Source organism: Schistocerca cancellata, chromosome 3, assembly GCF_023864275.1.
Source record: "Schistocerca cancellata isolate TAMUIC-IGC-003103 chromosome 3, iqSchCanc2.1, whole genome shotgun sequence".
Lineage (NCBI taxonomy): Eukaryota > Metazoa > Arthropoda > Insecta > Orthoptera > Acrididae > Schistocerca > Schistocerca cancellata.
This window is the reverse complement of record NC_064628.1, coordinates 652,191,081-652,201,682: the sequence shown is the minus strand read 5'-3', so window position 1 is coordinate 652,201,682 and position 10,602 is coordinate 652,191,081.

Genomic DNA, 10,602 nt, shown 5'->3' with positions numbered 1-10,602 from the left:
TCTTAGTGCAGGCTTCAATGTAAATGAGTTCATCAGGACACGCACATATCGCCTACGTGTTCCTGGGTATGGACAGGATGTAAACGTCTTTCAGTGTGAATTTCCAAGCGTATTTGCCAAAAGATAAGTTCATTAGGAAGCTCTGGTTCTATGGTAGTGAATGCTTCTGTGCACACCAACATTAACAGTTGCAACCAATTACCATACGCAGTGTTGCCAATTGTCAAGTATAATACAACAGCATTTACACTAACATTTACCGTGAGACCTTAACTTTTTCCGGAGAATTTAATGTTTAAATAAGTTACAGGTTTGCTGCCGGGTTACGTAGTCGACCACCGCCGATATTTCCGCAGGAGCACACCCTGCCATTCTCAAGACACAACTGCAAGCAGGAAGTAATGCGCAAGTAAATTTAATACCTCGGTTCACAGAGGAGAAACAAAGAAGATACCACACGTAGAACAAGTAACCGCAAAGTCAACACACAACCAAAGATAACCAGTATCAAATATATCGATAGTGACTATTAATCAACAGGTGAGGTAGCCCTACCTCCGTCCCTCTGTTTTTTTTTTATGAGAGACAGCCGGATTCCAAGCAGTATTTAGACAAAATCCACCATCTCTGTTTATAAGGTTGCTTGATACTTTGATTTCAACAGTTTCCTTAATGCCACTATCCCAATAGCTGGACGTGCAAGCCAAAATCTCCGTGTTGTTCAAATTTCATAGGATGACCGGTGTCAAGGCAATGTTCTGCAATAGCGGATTTGCTAGGCTGTTTTAAGCGTATGTGACGCTTATGTTCACTACACCGGTCTTCCACAGTCCTGATTGTCTGACCAATACATGACATACCACAACTGCAAGGAATACGATAAACACCGGCATTACGCAAACCAAGACACCTTTTACGGACGCCAACAGGGCCTTAATAATAGAAGGTGGTCGAAAAACACATTTCACATCATACATTCGCAAAATACGGCCAATCCTGTTGGAAATGCAAAGATCCATAAAGAGGCTGACCCGTTGAGGCCTATTGTTTCTAATACTGGTTCTCCGACATATCATGTAGCTAAACATCTTGGTAGTTTGTTGAGCCCTCTAGTAGGTAGGTGTGAACGCCACATTAATAACTCTGCAGATGCCTTACCTCGATTGCAGGGATTGGGTTTGAAAACTCTGATGTTTTAGTCAGTTTTGATGTGGCTTCTCTTTCCACTTGCTCCTCTATCTGATTAATTGCAGCTACATCTACACCTACATTTATACTCCGTAAGCCACCCAACGGTGTGTGGCGGAGGGCACTGTTCCAGTCACGTATGGTTCGACGGAAGAATGACTGTCTGAAAGCCTCCATGCGCGCTCGAATCTCTCTAATTTTACATTCGTGATCTCCTGGGGAGGTATAAGTAGGGGGAAGCAATATACTCGATACGTCATCCAGAAACGCACCCTCTCGAAACCTGGACAGCAAGCTACACCGCGATGCAGAGCGCCTCCCTTGCAGAGTCTGCCACTTGAGTTTACTAAACATCTCCGTAACGCTATCACGGTTAACAAATAACCTTGTGACGAAACGCGCCGCTCTTCTTTGGATCTTCTCTATCTCCTCTGTCAACCCGATCTGGTACGGATCCAACACTGATGAGCAATACTCAAGTATAGGTCGAACGAGTGTTTTGTAAGCCACCTCCTTTGTTGATGGACTACCTATTTTAAGGACTCTCCCAATGAATCTCAACCTGGCACCCGCCTTACCAACAATTGATTTTATATGATCTTTTGACTTCAAATCGTTCCGTACGCATACTCCCAGATATTTTACAGAAGTGTTTGTTCCGCTATCGTATAATCAAACAATAAACGATCCTTCTTTCTTTGTATTCGCAATACATTACATTTGTCTATGTTAAGGGTCAGTTGCCACTCCCTGCACCAAGTGCCTATCCGCTGCAGATCTTCCCGCATTTCGCTGCAATTTTCTAATGCTGCAACTTCTCTGTATACTACAGCATCATCCGCGAAAATCCGCATGGAACTTCCGACACTATCTACTAGGTCATTTATATATATTGTGAAAAGCAATGGTCCCGTAACACTCCCCTGTGGCACGCCAGAGGTTCCTTTAACGTCTGTAGAAGTCTCTCCATTGACAATAACATGCTGTGTTCTGTTTGCTAAAAACTCTTCAATCCAGCCACACAGTAGGTCTGATATTCCGTAGGCTTTTACTTTGTTTATCAGGCGACAGTGCGGAACCGTATCGAACGCCTTCCGGAACTCAAGGAAAATAGCATCTACCTGGGAGCCTGTATCTAATATTTTCTGGGTCTCATGAACAAATAAAGCGAGTTGGGTCTCACACGATCGCTGTTTCCGGAATCCATGTTGATTCCTACATAGTAGATTCTGAGTTTCCATAAACGACATGATACTCGAGCAAAAAACATGTTCTAATATTCTACAACAGATCGACGTCAGAGATATAGGTCTATAGTTTTTCGCATCTGCTCGACGACCCTCCTTGGAGACTGGGACTACCTGTGCTCTTTTCCAATCATTTGGAACCTTCCGTTCCTCTAGAGACTTGCGGTACACGGCTGTTAGAAGGGGGCTAGTTCTTTCGCGTACTCTGTGTAGAATCGAATTGGTATCCCGTCAGGTCCAGTGGACTTTCCTCTGTTGAGTGATTTCAGTTGCTTTCCTATTCCTCGAACTGTTACTTCGATGTCAGCCATTTTCGTTCGTGCGGGGATATAGAGAAGTAACTGCAGTGCGGTCTTCCTCTGTGAAACAGCTTTGGAAAAAGGTGTTTAGTATTTCAGCTTTACGCGTGTCATCCTCTGTTTCACTGCCATTATCATCCCAGAGGGTCTGGATATGCACTTACTGTTTTAACGTAAGACCAGAACTTCCTAGGATTTTCTGTCAAGTTGGTTCATAGGATTTTACTTTCGAATTCACTGAACGCTTCACGCATAGCCATCCTTACGCCAACTTTGACTTCGCTTAGCTTCTGTTTGTCTGAGAGGTTTTGGCTACGTTTAAACTTGGAGTGAAGCCCTCTTTGCTTTCGCAGTAGTTTCCTAACTTTGTTGTTGAACCACGGTGGGTTTTTCCCGTCCCTCACAGTTTTACTCGGCACGTACCTGTCTAAAACACATTTTACGATTGCCTTGAACTTTTTCCATAAACACTCAACATTGTCAGTGTCGGAACAGATATTTTCGTTTTCCCTGTTAGGTAGTCTGAAATCTGCCTCCTATTACTCTTGCTAAACAGATAAACCTTCCTCCCTTTTTTATATTCCTATTAACTTCCATATTCAGGGATGCTGCAACGGCCTTGTGATCACTGATTCCCTGTTCTGCGCTTACAGAGCCGAAAAGTTCGGGTCTGTTTGTTATCAGTAGGTCCAAGATGTTATCTCCACGAGTCGATTCTCTGTTTAATTGCTCGAGGTAATTTTCGGATAGTGCACTCAGTATAATGTCACTCTATCCTCTGTCCTACCACCTGTCCTAAACATCTGAGTGTCCCAGTCTACACCTGGTAAATTGAAATCTCCACCTAAGACTATAACATGCTGAAGAAATTTATGTGAAATGTATTCCAAATTTTCTCTCAGTGTTCTGCCACTAATGCTGCTGAGTCGGGAGGTCGGTAAAAGGAGCCACCTAGCTCGGTTGTTGAGTATAACCTCCACCCATAATAATTCACAGGAACTATCCACCTCTATTTCACTTCAGGATAAACTACTACTAACAGCGACAAACGCGCCACCACCGATTGCATGCAATCTATCCTTTCTAAACACCGTCTGTGCCTTTGTAAAAATTTCGGCAGAATTTATCTCTGTCTTCATTCAGCTTTCCATACCTATAACGATTTCAGCTTCGGTGCTTTCTGTCAGCACTTGAAGTTCCGGTACTTTACCATCGCAGCTTCGACAGTTTACAATTACAATAACGATTGCTGCTTGGTCCTCGCATGTCCTGACTTTGCCCCGCACCCTTTGAGGCTGTTGCACTTTCTGTACTTGCCCGAGGCCATCTAACCTAAAACAAGCGCCCAGTCCACGCCACCCAACCCCTGCTACCCGAGTAACCGCCTGCTGTATGTAGTGGACTCCTGACCTATCCAGCAGAACCTGAAACCCCACCACCCTATGGCGCAGGTTGAGGAATCTGCAGTCCACAGGGTCGCAGAACCGTCTCAGCCTCTGATTCAGACCGTCCACTTGGCTGTGTACCAAAGGTCCGCAGTCAGTCCCGTCGATGATGCTGCAGATGGTGAGCTCTGCCTTCATCCCGCTAGCTGGCAGTCTTTGCCAAATCAGATAGCCGCCGGAAGCCAGAGAGGTTTTCCTCTGATCAAAAGCAACACACATCATTGGTGCTGAGATGAGCGACCACCTGCAGATGGGTGCATCCTGTACCCTTCATGGCATCCGGAAGGACCCTTACCACATCTGGAATGACTCCCCTCGGTATGCACACGGAGTGCACATTGGTTTTCTTCCCCTCCCTTGCAGCCATATCCCTAAGGGGCCCCATTACGCGCCTGACGTTGGAGCTCCCAACTACCAGTAAGCCCACCCTCTGCGACCGCCCAGATCTTGCAGCAACCTCTGGAACAGGACAAGCAACCATGTTCGGCCGAAGATCAGTATCAGCCGGAGACAGAGCCTGAAACTGGTTCGTCAGACAAACTGGAGAGGCCTTCCGTTCAGCATTCGGGAATGTCTTTCGCCCCCCTGCGACACCTCGAGATGACTTCCCACTCTACCACGGGTGAGGGCTCAGCCTCAATGTGGGCAGTATCCCGGGCAGCCTCAGCGGTAGTCCGATTGAGGGATGCGTGCGACCATTTGGCAGTCCCCGACAATCCCCACCCGGACCCCCACAGTGATGACCATTGGCAACAGCCTCAAGCCGTGTGACCGAAGCCAACACTGCCTGAAGCTGGGAGCGAAGGGATGCCAACTCAGCCTGCATCCAAACACAGCAGTTGCAGTCCCTATCCATGCTAAACACTGTTGTGCAAAGAACGTCTGAACTAATCTACAGAGAGCACAATCAATTCGACACAAAATTTAAACGGTTATTAAAATACAATATTACCTAGTAAATGCAGTAATGCTACTACTTGCGCACTGCTGACAGGCTCCTCGGCGGCAGAAGGCTAACTTTACTGTCAGTAACGTACATAGACTATTTGAAAGAAATAAACAAATGACAGACAACTACGTGACTTTATACGTCACAGATATTAAAATGCAAATCTGCCCCTGCTAAACACGAAACTACACAATGACTTGCCTTATTTAACTAATCAAGTGCGCTAAGAACACTCAAACAAATTTTCAAATTGACTACTGCACTTATATGAACGCTAAATAAGCCACTTGCTGCTACTTGTGCACTGCTGACACACTGCTCGGTGGCAGAAAGCTAACTGTGTTGATTGAGGTTAAGTTTGGTGTCGAGTTAACAAATTTGTTTCGACATGTGCTGACTTCCACTTACTTCTTATTCAATGGTCAGTACTACGAACAGACTGATGGAGTTGCAATGGGAAGCCTGTTGTCACTTACTGTGGCCAATTTGTTAATGGAGGACTTTGAGGAACCTGCATGGGAGTCAGCGAGCTTGAAACCTGCGTGTTTTTTCTGTTATGTAGACTACACTTTTGTTGTTTGGCCTCATGGTAGTGAGAATATAAACCGGTTTTTGGAACACCTGAAATCAGTCCACCCTAATATTCAGTTCACTATGGATGTGGAAAAGAATGGATGTCTTCCCTTCCTTGACGTTTTGGTCAGAAGGAAGACTGATGGTACGTTGGGGCACTCTGTTTATAGGAAGCCTACTCACACTGACTTGTATCTGTGAGCTGACAGTTGTCGCCATCCAGCTCAGCGTGAAGGAGTACTTCGTACCTTGGTTCACAGAGCCCACGTTATCTTAACCCTGAAAGTTTGGCAGCTGAGCTATCACATCTCGAAGTCACCTTTCGTGAGAATGGTTATAGTGAGAGGCAGATCAAACGTGCGTTGCGCTATCAGCCTTCTGTGCAACGAGTGAGTGAAGATAGCAACGAAGCGGCATCTAAGTCTACGGCCTTCTTGCCTTACGCAGGAAGCATTTCCAACAAGACTGGTCGCATTTTGCAAATATATGATGTGACATGTGTTTTTCGACCACCTTCTAAGATAAAGGCCGTAGAAGATGATCTTGGTTTGCGTAAGGCTGCTGACTATCGTATTCCTTGCAATTGTGGCATGACATATATCGGTCAGACAATCAGGACTGTGGAAGACCGGTGTAATGAACATGAGAGTCACACACGCTTACAACAGCGACCTTATAAACAGAGACGGTCGATTTTGACTACATGCTGCTTGGAATCCGGCTCTGTCTCTCATCAAAAAACAGAAGGACAGAATTAGGGCTACCTCACCTGTTGATTAATAGTCACTATCGATATTTCTGATGTTGGTTATCTTTGGTTGTATGTTGACTTTGCGGTTACTTGTTCTGTGTGTGGTATCTTCCTTGTTTGTCCTCTGTGAACCGAGGTATTAAATTCCTTTGCACATTGCTTCCTCCTTGCAGCTGTACCTTGAGAATGGCAGGGTGTGCTCCTGCCGAAATATCGGCGGTGGTCGACGACGCCACCCGGCAGCAAACCCGTAAGTTATTTGAACATTTACCGTGTTCCCCATTTCTTCTTACTGCCTGTTCGATAGCTCTCAAACAAAACCACCTCAACATCTTTACTCCCTCCATCCTCATTAACTAGTCATGGACAGTTTTGAACATGGTCTTTAACATGACTATTCTTCTGGCGATGATTACCAAGTACTTTATTCCTTAGATATGTGGACCTCTTTGCTTCTTTCTCCGCGTATGCCCTTTATTCTTAGCGTCTCTTGGAATGCCTTATTTCCAATAGATCTATTATCTCCCTTGCAGGTTTTCCATATCAATGTCGTGTCTCAGGAACAGTTCGGAAAACTCATACCATAATTCTGTCAGCTTCTAAAGGCCATGTGCGATTTTCGGTCTCAGATAGCAAAAATTTCTCATTTAGGTTGTTTTCCGAAATAAACTTACAGTACAGCAAGATTGTCAAGTTACCTTTCTTAATGCAGGTGGAAGTGCAGTGTCATTTTCAAACTGTAGCGTTGGCGCCGAATTTCCAAGTACTTTATTGAACATTTCTCCATTTCTTCGTCATTTGTCTCTCCTAATTGGTTAGGTAGATAATGTAAATTGCTTCCAAAGATCATAACGCACCTTAGATAATATATCATCGAGAACGCTGTCTCAAGGTGACAAGGTTCGTTTGGTTTCCACTCGAATCTTCCACCACAAAAGGGCATGAGTTTTCTCAGCTCGCTGAAGGTACGTTTCATTTCTCCTGCTGCGTGGTATAGGAACCAGAAGATGTAGAGCTTGGTGCTGTGTCAACTTGAGGAATAAACACAACATCCTATCCCAGACGACAGAAGAAAGAAGTTCATCTATTTTACACAAGCAAATGACATACTGAGATTATGACGGCAGGCACGTTAAAAGTACGATTCGATACCTCTGTTTTCTGGTAAAAATGGAAACTGGAGGAATCATTTGAGGTAGAATACTGATATGCAAAAAGCGATTGTCTATTACAGAAAAACAAAAGCATAACATGTATATTTTCGGCAGCCTCAGCAATTGTTGCTCATTTATAACTAGCTTCTACACTATATGCACTAAATAGAGTAACAACTATACTATGCACAGCTCGAAAGACGAAATAACGATGTTTTGCGGATAATTTTTGATTTCATCTGTTAGATGAGCACAAATGAACTCATGCAAAAAATCCGATCCCAACGTATACGAATATTTATCCATTCAGTGTGAAATAAAGACAACAACTGTTACTAACACCTTTTCATTATTTTTATTACTTAAGCTACCTATAGAAAGATACGGAAGTACTACACTACCTTTTCCACTCATTACGAGTTTATATAAGACTGCAATGAGTATGACCGACTAATACCTGACAAAACTGTATTCCACAACACTGACGCACAGAAGATTTTAAATAATGATGCGAATGGAAGTGGCCACCTATGGATGGATTAAAAAGATTGGTGTGTATGCGTCACTCATCATGAATACTGAAACAACACTATATTGGCGTGGAAAAATTAACTCAGAACTTCCTAAAGTGATATACGTTGTTCACTTAAACAATAATATGAAAAAGAGGGGGAGCAAGCAGTAGCAAGAAAATGCTTTTGGCAGTGCCGACCCCATGGCAATAATAATCCATTTGCAGGTGTGGTTGGTTCTCCGCAAAACTAGAGTAATAGCATATTAGTCCCGACCACGCATAAGTTGCGTAAAGGACACCAGAAAGGAAGGATCTTTCTCATATAAACAAAGCCAGCACTAACATTTCGTTGTAATGTGTACTGTTTTAGTACGAATAAGGTACTTCTACTCACAAAGATCAATCATATAGTTCCAGTAGATATAGCTATGGACAGTTGTGACTGTTTTAATCAAGATTCCATTACGTAAACGGACACTCACAGGGTATTTCTGCGCAAAAGACAACGATTCTTTTGTGGTTTGTCCATTTTTATCAAACATATACCAGTCCTCTCAGTCCATGTTTACCAACACTTAACTTGCGATAAACACTAGAAAAAAAAAGATTCGGGTTTAAAAATACTAAAAATCTAGCCGCAGCTTAACATAGAAAAAAAACCTTCATTATACAATGATCAATAGCAGAATGGAAAAGAATTATTCAACATGTTAACTAGTTAGTTACATATTCTGTAAATCATTTGAACGATGTGCAACAAGACAATTTGTAGGATAAGGATACGTTATTACTGTTAACAATAATGAACGTAAAATTTTTAGCCATCAATACATTTAATAACTAGGTTTTCTGTAAACTAATGTTTTTTAAATAAAAATTCATCCATGAGAAATTATTATAGGATAAATTTAACTCCTTTTCTCCCTGTCAGACAGTTTATGGGTTAGGAAATAATCAATAATTCTTCTTCCTGCGTACTGGACTAAGTAGAAACAGCTTTAATAATGATTAAAAAATAATTTATGGTTCAGTAATGTAGGTAAGGATCTTACTGTTCTTCTCACATTATTATGGATTATTTATGACGAATCTCGATAGGGAATATACATATTGGGATGGTACAGTTGAAAGAAATAGCTCCTCGAAAATGTGCCACCGTGACAAGCAGTTGTGAACACTGGACATTATTCTTATTGCTCCCTTTTGTACAATCAATACTTTCTAAGTGATGAGTATCCCAAAAACTTATTCCATAAGACATTGTTGAGTAGAAATATGCGAAATATGTCAGGAGACTTAGTTTTTTGTTTCCAAGACTAGCAGTTATATGAAGAGAAAAAGGAGCTGAACAGCTTAGTAATATGCTTCTTGCAGCTCAGCTTATCGTCTATGTACATCGAAAATTTGGAGCATTCTGCTCCTTTAAAGACTGCTACCAAGTGCTACATCATACGTTGGCACGTATCTGTTTGTTGCACATAATTGAATATATTATGTTTCCTGAAAATTAAGGGCGAGCCCATTTGCAAGTAACCACTTAATAATTCTTTGAAAAACTTTATTAATAATCTCTTCTGTTGGTTATTTATTATACCACTAGAATTATCTGCAAAAAGAACCATTTCTGCTTACTGAATATTAAATGAAACACCATTGACATATTTCGTGATTTTTTTTCTTCTTTCATCAATAAAATTATCTCACCTACGGACAATAAATTATTCAGCACAACTTTCTGCATTCTGCCTGTTGTGTGTAAAGCTATCAGTTCAAAAAAAAAATTAATTTTTCTAAGTGACATGACATAAGGTTCATATCCCTTGGAAAGATGACAAATATACCAACCAGCGATGTTTTGTTTTGATAGGTTTAGTATATTTGATGAGTGAATGTGTAAATAGCATGCTCAGTCGAGCAACTCTTTTGGAATCCAAACTGTGACGTATTAAGAAAATGGTTTCTACTTAAATATGAGAATAGAAGACATTATTTTTTCGACTGCATTGGAAAAAGGCGTCAGTACGAAAAATGGACGTTAATGATTCAACTCTTTCTTTTCATCTTTCTTATAAAGAGGTTTAACAGTTGGAGGTTTTAGTCTGTCTGGTACAATTATCTGTGCCAGAGATGCACCACATATTTTACTGCGGACATTACTTATTGAGAACAACTTTCGAGAATTCTGTTGAAATTCCATCAACACTTTGTGAGTTTTTGTTTTTTAAAGCTTGTTTAGTTATATTAGTTACGGTGAAGGTTCTTAGTGGTATTTCCCCATGTTTAAAGTTTTGTGGAATGACATTTTTAATTTTTTTTTGCTTCTTCAGTTGACCCATTTACTTCTATTTACACTGCAACTTTTATGAATTTATTGTTAAAAATATTCTCAACTTGTCAATTACCACTCACACCATTAGCAGACTAACTGTACACTGACTAACTGTCGTGTTTCCCATTCCACAATATCTCGTATAGCTTTAAT